This window comes from Podarcis raffonei, chromosome 1 (assembly GCF_027172205.1).
Source record: "Podarcis raffonei isolate rPodRaf1 chromosome 1, rPodRaf1.pri, whole genome shotgun sequence".
NCBI classification, from domain to species: domain Eukaryota; kingdom Metazoa; phylum Chordata; class Lepidosauria; order Squamata; family Lacertidae; genus Podarcis; species Podarcis raffonei.
The window spans coordinates 12427952-12438589 of NC_070602.1; the positions used below are offsets into that span (position 1 = coordinate 12427952).

At 49.1% G+C, this 10638-nt stretch overlaps 1 protein-coding gene across 1 annotated transcript in view; it reads right to left on the bottom strand.

Annotated features, from left to right (window-relative positions):
• The window catches only part of AKT1 (AKT serine/threonine kinase 1), a 116135-nt gene extending 105991 nt beyond the window's left edge, over nt 1-10144 (bottom strand). Inside the window, exon 1 of the mRNA XM_053359518.1 lies at nt 9794-10144. The gene's annotated coding sequence lies outside the window, so the exon portion shown is untranslated. The remainder of the gene's footprint in view (nt 1-9793) is intronic.
• Nucleotides 10145-10638: the final 494 nt, after the last annotated feature.

Sequence of the window (10638 nt, forward strand, 5' to 3'; positions counted from 1 at the left end):
GCTCTTTTTTGGGGGGTTCTCTCCAATATGCTGATATGCTCAGCAGCACACTTTCCCAACCTTTAGCAGAAATGCATGGCAGAGACACGGGAGGTGTAACAGGAAGAGAAAGGCCAGAAAATGCACCTGGCAAACTGCATCTGTAGGTGGAATTGTTCTTACGCAGTGGTCGGCAACCTAAGGCCCATGGGCCACAAGCGGCCCTTGGGGGTCGTTTAACCGGCCCACGAGCTGCCCCTAAACTGAGCTGTCCACTTGCCGAGTCCCCGTGCGCTGCACTAAACCAGCACAGCGCGGGGACTTGCTTCCATGGCACCAGAAATCGCGTCTGCGCAGACACAGACGCCCGAAATTGCGATCTGGCCCACAGAGGGCTCTCCACTGGAGTGAACTGGCCCAGGTGAGGTAAACCTTGCTGAGCCCTGTTCTTACGGTTTTGTTCAATTTTGTCACCTCTTGTTTTTGACACCCTGGTCTCCTTTGGGACAAAGCGCAGGATGCAAATTTAATAAACAAACACACACACAACGCATTTTGAAAGGGTATGCGGAGCCCTCGCTATGTACATGCTAGGAATATTCATATACTGTATCGTGTGAATGCGAGAGTGACTGCAACCAGGGGATGAGTTGGGAGGAGACTTGACTTTCACTGCTCAGCTTAGCAAATAATTAATAATAATAATAATACTCCACCCATCTCACTAGGTTGCCCCAGCCACCCTAGGCTTCCAGGGTAGAACATTATGGAAGGAAAGGAAGCCCTTTCCTCTCCTCTCCTCAGCACTGTGGAATTTGGTTCCACGGCTGAGTAGGTATTAATCAACAGGCGCAGTAGCTCCTGTTCATGCATCATATATGAGCCTCAAGGGGCCTGCTTTCGAGAAAAAAACCATGCTTAATTGAAACCACCGGATTGTTCCTAAGCTCATTCCAGCTATCAAAATCCCATCAATTAAAACGTGGCAATTAATGTAATTTCCTAGCTGCCTAGCCACCACTGCCAAAATAAAGCCCACAGCCACCGCTCTTTGCACCTATGCCACTCTTGCTTCTGGTCTGGCAATGGATGAGGCCAGCTCCTGCTTGCCCTATGGCCAGGTTTGGCTTTGGGGCATCCAGTTGCTAATCAAGGACGGTAACCCAGCTCCCTCTTCTCATCAGCACAAGGGTTTTCGCCTGCACAACAAAATGTGCTCCCTCTCCTCTCCCCAGGCTTGCCCTGCACCCTCTCAAAATATGCTCCAGAGAATTGGGAGAACCCCCACCCCAAGAACAGATTGGGGGGGTGTTTCACTGTGCAAGCAGAAAACCATATGCTGACAGCACAAGAAAGTTAGCGCTACACTGGATTCCACCCTTTGTGATCTGGGAAGACTTCAATAATTGAATTTGGGGAGGGGGCACCTTAATGAAGCCCGTTCCCTGAACTTCACTACCGTTTTATTTTATTTTTTATTTTTATTATTGGTTTTCACATATTATATTACATTACAATACCGATGTACCAAAGCCAACACCATTTCCTCCTCATCCCCCCACATTTAATATGCCTAGATTAAAATGTGAAGTACTGGACAGAAGAAAAATTAGTAAGGAAAGATAATGAGAATATATAGATGATTTGAGAAGCTTGTAGAATGCAAAGATCATTGTATAATGCGGAGAAAATCAAGTGAGGGCGGAGGGAAGTGGGAGGAAGGAGAAAAGAATAATATGATGGACTGAACTTCACTACTGTTGACTTTATTTCCCAAATTGTGCAGACTTCTAAGAACGGTGGCTATACGACAGTTCATGAAGGTAGAAGGAGAGTGGATCCTGCGGTCACATGTAATCTGAGCACTGGAAGACGTCAGATGCTTTCAAGGAGAAATCAAGCTCCCCAGATAGAGCAAGAAGGAAGTTTGCATGTGGATGTGACACGAGTTTGGAATAGAAGACTCAGGTATGCATCAAAAGCTCCTGTTCGCCTCCTCTCCCCTCCCTGCAGGCCCATGTGCACTCTCAAGGCTGAGGGACCCTCCAGAGCAGATATGGGGGAGGGAAGGGGCGCAGAGCAGGAAGACAATGTCCCATGGCACAAGCAAAGCTCTGCTGATCTGGACGCAAGCCTATGAAATGGAGCTGTTTCCGAAAACCAGAGATACTTCGCAGGGTTAGGAGGTGCCTGTATTGTGCAAGCCTGCCAGGCCAGCAAAAGCTAGACTCCTTTGCATAATTTTTGCAGCTGCTGCTGCTGCTGCTACTTAAGAGCCAATTCACAAGACTTGGTTTAAATATCACGTTGGACCAAACAAAGAAAGTCTCATCCATATGGGGCACCACACTTGCCAGCATGATCAATCAGAGGGGGAATTGCCTCAGCTCAGAGGTACAGCGTTTGCTTTGCTTGCAAAAGGTCCCGGGTTGTGCAATCCGCAGCATTTCCAGGTAAAGCTGAAACCCTGGAGAGCGTCCGCTATTCAGCGCAGACAGTTCTGAGGCAGATGGACCAAGGGCCTGACTCTGCGTTCAAGGCAGCTTCCTGTGTTCTTCCTAACATGTTTTAATGTTAACAAACTCGGGGATGGGCAGCCAAGGACGATGCTACATGCACAGGCTTCTACACCCTGGCTGAAACAACCAGAACACTTATTTATTTGTATTTATCCAGCAATATTTATAAACTGGTTAATTAAAGAGCTCGCAAAAAATCAGGTGTAACAGGATGGAGAAAGCAAGCTAAAATCCATTAAGCGACTAAAAACCAAACCACCATCAATGATACACAGATACAAAATCAATACACCTCTAAAAATGAATCCAGGTAATTCAAAAAATGGTGAATAAGGGGCCCAAGAAGAGAAAGGCCACAGTTAGGGCTGGGAGTGTTGAAACCCTGGAAAGCCTCTGCCAAACAGTGCAGACAATACAACTAGAGGGACCTAATGGTTTGACTCAGTGTAAGTCAGCTTCCTACCAGTGTTAGAAATTCCCCAGGCTCCAGGTGTGTCTTGCGACTGGCACAGGTCCAACTGCGACCATGTGGAGATATCTGGATGCCAGGTTGATGACTGACATCTCCACCTGGCTGGCCCCTCCAGCTTTCTTAAGCAGATAAGCGGAAGAGCTAATTTGTTGCATTTATATCCCGCCTTTTTCTCCCAAGGAGTCCATAGTTTAGCTGCCTCCCTACGACGACCGTGTGAGGTAGGTTAAGAGACTACGACTGGCCCAAGGTTACCCAGTGAACGTCATGCCTGAGTGGGGATTTGAACCCTGATCTCCCAAGGCCTTAGTCCGACACTCTAACCACTACACCATATGGGTTTCCTAGAACACTTCTGCTATGGGGCAGCTATATAAATTAAATAAATAAATAAATAGGGGAAGAGAAGGATCTGAAATATTTTCTGTGAAGCTCGAATTTGTTTTATTCTGCATTGCTTTAGTTGATGCTTTAATGCGTTGCAAACCGCTTTGAGATTTGTTCTTTAAAATATAAAGCAGTACAGAAATGAAACAGAGAATAATAAATTTCAATGGAAAATAAAAAAGGCGCCTAGACAATCCATTGTGACGACTGCTATCTAAGTTTAAGGCACCACTGGCGATTAGTTTGTATATCAGAGTTTCTAACACTGCTTCCTATGTTCCTAGTAAAATATGATGATTAGTAAGAACGTAGGAAGATTCTGGACTTGCCATCAGGATTTATTCTGAATGCTTCTGCTGGTAAGGAAAGATCTCCCCGCATATAGAAAAGTAGCACATCAGGAAGGAAGTTTGAGCACTGGTCTCTCCCCTATATGCCAGATTACCACAAACAAGGGGCTTTTTATATGGAACGTGTTTGTATTTACAGACAGGATGGCCCTCTATGCCTGTTGTTCGATAGAACAGCCTCCGCTGTATAAACAGCCTTTCTGCTGCCTGCACAGTTTGCGCCTCGCAGAACAAGCCTTCACACGGCCCCAGATAGCCAAGCATGAAGAAAAGGTTACAGACCAACAATGAACAGTAAAGACAGCAACAGACAAGTCAGAAGAGCAGAGATGGTACAAGGGTAAAGCCAGAACGGCCTAGGAATAAGAAGAGGGACTTGGATGCGAAAAACTGTTCTGGCAATAATAAAGGGAGAACGGGTCCCAGACACACAAGGCAAAATAGGCAGCGCATGCATCCATGGGCAAGAATATTCTGTTGACTTCACTGGTGCTATCTTGTGCCGTCAGGATTCCCCCTGCATCCACAGCATGCGCACGCAAAGCACTGAGCATAGCAAGTGCTGCTCTAGCACATCACAAATCACGGCACCATGCCAGCACTGCAGTGGCCCAGTGGAGGTGTCGCAGATACACACCAGGGCAGATTTTCAGAAAACCACTGTTGTAGGTCTGCTCTCTCAAAAACACACACATTTGAGCGGCGGAAGTTAAGCCTAAAGGAGCTTCCGGGAAGTTGTGTTGAGTGGGACCACTGGCCTGCCTAGCTCAATACTGTCTACACGGACTGGCAGCAGCTCTCCTGGGTTTCAGGTGGAAGGAGCCTTTCCCAGCCCCCTGCCTGGAGTCGCGGGGAACTGAGACTGGGATCTTGTGCATGCACAGAAGGTACAGAGAGACTCACATCTGGTGCTCCAGGCTAGGGCTGGAAGATTTTTCCAGCCTGAGGGCCACCTTCTGCTTCTGGGCAAGCTTTTGTGGGCCACATGCCAGTGCTGGGCTGGTCCAAGGGCAAAGGTGGATGGAGTAAAAAGTGAATTTTACAAATGTGCATTTTCTGCACATACCTCTCTCTACCCTCCACCCAGGCAAGCAAAGAGGCACTGTGAGAATTTAAGGGCGCATTCCAGCCAGACCAAAAACACACAGAATGCAAACCAGAGTCCAGTGAGGGTGTGTGGCTTAGGGACAAGAAAGGAGATTCCGGCTACAAATCAGGAAGACCTTTCTGGTGGTAAGAGCTGTTCGACAGTGGAAAGGTCTCCCTCAGGAGGTGGTGGACTCTCCTTCCTCAGAAGTTTTGAAGCAGAGGTTAGATGGCCACCTGCCCTGAATGCTTTAGCTGAGATTCCTGCACTGCGGGGGGGGGGGTTGACTACATAACACTTGGAGTCCCTTCCAACTCTATGATTTTCTTAAAGTTCCAAGGGCCAGGTAGAAAGGCTTGGAGGGCTATATTTGGTGGCCAGGCCTGGAGCTCCCCATGCTTGCTCTAAGTTGTGGGGCTTCATTTTTTTTGAAAAAGACAAGTGATGCTGGAATAGCAAAGAGGTGTTTTTGCTCAATTTTCCAGCTGGAAGGAGGGGGAAATAACTTCCCTAAACTCTGCAAAACTTCTTGTATAGATGTTGTTGCAGTAATACAAACATAGGAATTCCAGTACACGTAGTGAGGCCATTCAGAGCCCAATAACAGCTACTCCCACCAGCTGTAGCTCTTAAAACAGTGATGGCCAAACTTGGCCCTCCAGCTGTTTTTTGGGACTACAATTCCCATCATCCCTGACCACTGGTCCTGTTAGCTAGGGATGGTGGGAGTTGTAGTCCCAAAACAGCTGGAGGGCCAAGTTTGGCCATCACTGTTTTAAGAGGTCCCAGGCAAGTCTTGATCTGTGCTAGCAGGTAATTTTTTAACTGAAGGTGCAAGGGATTTAACTTGGCATCTTCTACAGAGCAAGCATGTGCTTTACCACCAAGTTGTGGTGCCTTTCCTAAGAACTGAGCACTTCCTGTGGGCACTGGGTCTTCCCTAAATCTCCTCCATGTGTTGGGGAAGACTTGTTGCTCACCTAATGCGAAATCCCCACACGGTCTTCCTTGACCATTCTCCTTCACAGAGGAGGGTAGGCTAGCCTATGTGTATATGGGGCTTGTGAGTCACACAGGCGGCATGCAGTACTATTTAATTAAAATCATATGCCTTTTATTTACTCGGGCAGGATGAAAGACAAATCTTTTTAATCCCAAAATTACTCCTAGAGAAAGTAATTAGTCCTAGTAAAACCATACTCTCCCTAGCCTGAGAAGAAAACGTAGAGGGCTGGGTTCACACTTTTAATTTTTTGAATTCATGTTAAGTATGCAACTTTTAAACAACAAGGCAGGTTGCAAACGGCACATTACATTGCTGGTTCTCCCCAGCACGTTTTGTAGCTTCCGCGCATATGGCTGTGAAGTTTGCGGCTATTAAAGCGTCCCGTTCACAAGCGACGGTGCCATGCTTCTATTCTACCACTTAAAACTCTGGTTTTTCCTCACACACCAGCTGAATATGTATGCTATAAAATAAACCAACACTTAAAAGAGATTTAGCTGCCACAACCTGGGTAAGTGAGGTGGCTCATTCAGGTCAGCGTGGAGGTTTTTTGCACATTCCCAAACAAATAAAGGGAGAAAGCTTAATCGTGCCAGGTAAACCATCTGCGTGTGAAACAGCAATGTGGTACAATGGATAACGCACTGGACTTGGACTATGGGAAAACTCAGGATCAAGCCCCTGCTTGGATATGAAGCTCACTTTGGAACCTTGAGCCAATTACACTGTTTCTTCCTGCCCAAAATCACATCTAGATAGATCAGACAGACTTGACCTCCTTAATATGCCTTTGCCCCCACCTTACACCTAACTCCTTATACAGTGGTATAATTCGTTCCGGAGGTCCGTTCTTAACCTGAAACGGTTCTTAAGCTGAAGCACCACTTTAGCTAATGGGGCCTCCGCTGCCACCGCGTCGCCGCTGCCCGATTTCTGTTCTCATCCTGAAGCAAAGTTCTTAACTCGAGGTACTATTTCTGGGTTAAGGGACGCGGGTGGTGCTGTGGGTAAAACCTCAGTGCCTAGGACTTGCCGATCGTATGGTCGGCGGTTCGAATCCCCGCGGCGGGGTGAGCTCCCGTCGTTCGGTCCCAGCTCCTGCCCACCTAGCAGTTCGAAAGCACTCTTAAGTGCAAGTAGATAAATAGGTACCGCTTTATAGCAGGAAGGTAAACGGCGTTTCCGTGTGCTGCGCTGGTGCTGACTCGCCAGCTGCAGCTTTGTCACGCTGGTCACGTGACCCGGAAGTGTCTTCGGACGGCGCCGGATCACGGCCTCTAGAGCGAGATGAGCACGCAACCCTAGAGTCGGACACGACTGGCCCGTACGGGCAGGGGTACCTTTACCTTTACCTATTTCTGGGTTAGCAGAGTCTGTAACCTGAAGCGTATGTAACCTGAAGCGTATGTAACCCGAGGTACCACTGTATTGCCGCTGCAGCAATTCACCTACTCCAAAAGCAGTAATTCCTGGCACAAAGGTTTTTATACATTCAAAGGCCCGAGATAATTAAATGAAACTATTGTGGGTTTGAAGATGGAAGTTAAAAAGCTACATTCTACTGGCAACACAGCCTATTGAGCACATTTACCTGTAAACAAATGCAATGGCGATAATTAACCTGGCCAGCCCTTTAAAAAAAAAAAAGAAGGGAAAAGATCCTGACTTTTAAATACTACATGATTACGCAAACACGCAGAATGCAATAAGGGATCCATCCTTTTGTTTTCTCATGCCAGAGAGAAGACAAAGGGGGGTATTACCTAAAAGTATTAACAATGCTACCCTGGACAAAACGACCTAAAAGTGTTAACAATGCTACCCTACCCTCACTGGGAAGCGGGTCCCATCGAGTTCTGAAGGGCTTACTCTCCTAAGTAAGTGAGTAAAGGATTCCCACTTACAAAAAGTCTAGGAACAATCATGGTCTGTTCACACAGCAAGGTTTTTCTCCAGATAAGTAGAGGCCTGTTCCTGGCCTTTCTTTGGAGTATGCATTTGCATGGGGAAATGTAACTTTATTACTTATTTTTTTCATTCAGCCCTTCCTCCAAGAAACTTGGGGCAGAACTGACAGCCCATCACACCACCGCCACCTGCATACGGCAAACAAGATCAGGCCAGTGGCCCACAAGCCAGACCTCAAAGCAGGACCTGAACACAGCAACGCTCTCCCTTTCCTGCAGTTTCCAGCAACTGAGGCATTGATCTCTGTCTAATTCTCCTTAAAAAGCCATCCAGGTCAGTGGGCATCCCTGCCTCTTTGGGGAGCAATTTCCAATTTATCCTCATTAACAACCCTGCGAAGGAGGTTAGCTTTAGAGAGGCACCCAGCATTGCTGTCCCATGCCGAGTGAGAATTTGAACCCGTGTCTCTCTGCTTAAACTTCAACACCACTCTATCCCACAACACTTCAGGTTTTCTCATGTCCAACAGGCAGCTCCATGGAAATGGAGCAGTATTCCCTGCTACAACTGTTGTGCTTCAGCCACATTCATGAGGGACTGCCAAGTCTGCGCATTACGTTTGTGCGCACAAAGTAGTACCTAGAAGCTGTCAGGACTGCCTGAGTGGACAGAAGAACACAAGACTATGAACAAGCTCTAGAAACAAAACCACAGATCTTACAGAGTTACACCCAAGTGGATTGTGTGAAACTCACTTAGGCCTATTAATACCTTGGGTATAACGTGCCCAGGGCAGATATTATGAAGCTTTTAGATATTGCAGAAGAATAGTAAACAAAACCTATATAGCATCCGCTGCAAGCAATCCAGCTTAAGCGAAACTCCATTTAGAACAAGTTAGCCAAAAATCTAAAGTCCTTCATACTTTTTGTTTTGTTTTGTTTTAAGAGAGAAAACCAGTTATTTTCATTACCTCCAAAAGCTAACGAGGAGGCTACAGTGGTCCAAAGACCTGGGGGTCTGCAACCGAATTGCGCACCTCACGAGGAGCCACAGCCAAGTGGGGGTGCGGGTGGGATTCTTCTGTCAAGCATCCCCCCCCAAGTGATTCGCTCTTTTGACTCATTCGCTCGTTACTTTTTTTAGGTGTACAGTAAAAATAAAATAATGTGTGAATCAGCCCTGCCTGTCTCACATCAAAGATTCGGTTGGCGAATGAGAAGGTGGGGGTGGCAAAGGCCTGGTTTTTATGGTACTGGGTTTGTGAGGATGCGGGGGGGGGGCCGTGTTATAAGAAATATGAAATAATCCAACGCCTGGAAAGCGTATACATTGCTGGGGGGTAGGGCAGGAGACCCAGTTATCTCAGAAGTGGAAGGAGGAGGGACCTGAAAACCTCCTTCTTCCTCCAACAGCTGTGGGCAGCAATGGAGAAGCCTGAGGTAAACAAACACCGCATAGAGGAAAGAAGGGGGGGCGGGTTAGAGAGAGTAAAGCAAATGGAGGGTGCAAACCCAGGACCCACAAGACCCCTCACCCACCTGACACCCCGCAACGCAGCGGTCCCGAAAGGAAAAAAGAGGGTTGGGAAAGGTGCAAGTTTTTTCCACAGGGGGAGAAGCCCCCCCCCAGCGCGCACCCCACCCCAAAGGCACGCACAAAGAGCCCCTTCCCCTCCTTCCTCTCTTCTCCCACCCCTCTCGCTTTTGGGGAGCAGGCGTTTCCAAAGCCCAGGCGCATCTGCAGGCAGGAGCAAAAGGGAGCCGCCGCCGCCGCCACTGCAATGCACAAAAAAAAGGATATTTCAATATATTATTTGAGAAAACAGCACACACATCTCATCTAAGGCCTGCAAAGGAGGGTCACTTTTGCAGCGGGAGGTTTGCAAGCAAACAAGCCGCCTCGGAGAAAGGGCGAGAGCGCCGCGCCGCTCGGAACAGGCGCTCCAGACAATGCACCAAAAAAAAGGGGGCGCCCCCCCAAAAAAAAACCACGCGCGCGCGCACCCAAGCCAAAGGGGGCTGAGCAAGGCCCCGCGGCTGCTCCCTCCCCATCCGAGGCCCGGGGACGCCGACGGCCACTTACATGCCTGGGAGGGTGCAAGCGGAGCGGCTGGCTGGAGCCGAGGCCTAGGCGGGCTGCTGCTGCTGCGGCTGCCGGGCGCCGCCGCCGCCGCCTCCTTGCTGGTCTCGCAGGGAATCAGCCCATTGAGCTCCCGCCTGCGAGGGCTATGAATGGGGAGGCGGCCGGCGGCTCCTGGTCTCTCCTGCGGGGCTTCCTCGGAGCAGCGCGGCTGCCCGGGCGTCGCGAGCTCGACGCGTTGCCGTTGCGGCCGCCGCCGCCGCTGCTGCTGCTTTTGCTGCTGCTCCCAGTTCCTCCAGCCTCCCTTCCTTTCCCCTCTTTGAGTCACTCGCGCGCACACTCACACGCTCACGCGCACAAACACACACACGCCGGCTCTCGCCCGCGGGGTCCTACTGCCCGGCATGCTCCACTCCCAGTTTCCATGCCATGTTTTTTTTTTCTTCCCAGGACGCTGGAAAGACACCCGCGCGTTGCATGCATGCGCTTCCTCGGGCAATTCAGCGCACGCGACACAACAGCGCGCGCACCCGCTCAGCACTCTCTCAACCCACCCACCCCCAACATGCACACGCGACACACGCATGCACTTAGCACACTGCCGCATCCAGCACACGCTGAACACTTCACACGTGCCTCCAAACTCAGACGCTTGCTCAGCAAAAGCAGCTCTCAAAACGTGCACACTCTCGCACGCAACACGCCCAAAGCACACGCGTGCACCTATTCAGCACACTGACACATTCAACACACACGCATGCGCTTACTCAGCATTCTCATGCACTCAAAACAGGCGCAGCGCTCGCATACTCAAAATACATAGACTTTACTCAGCAGCTTCACACACA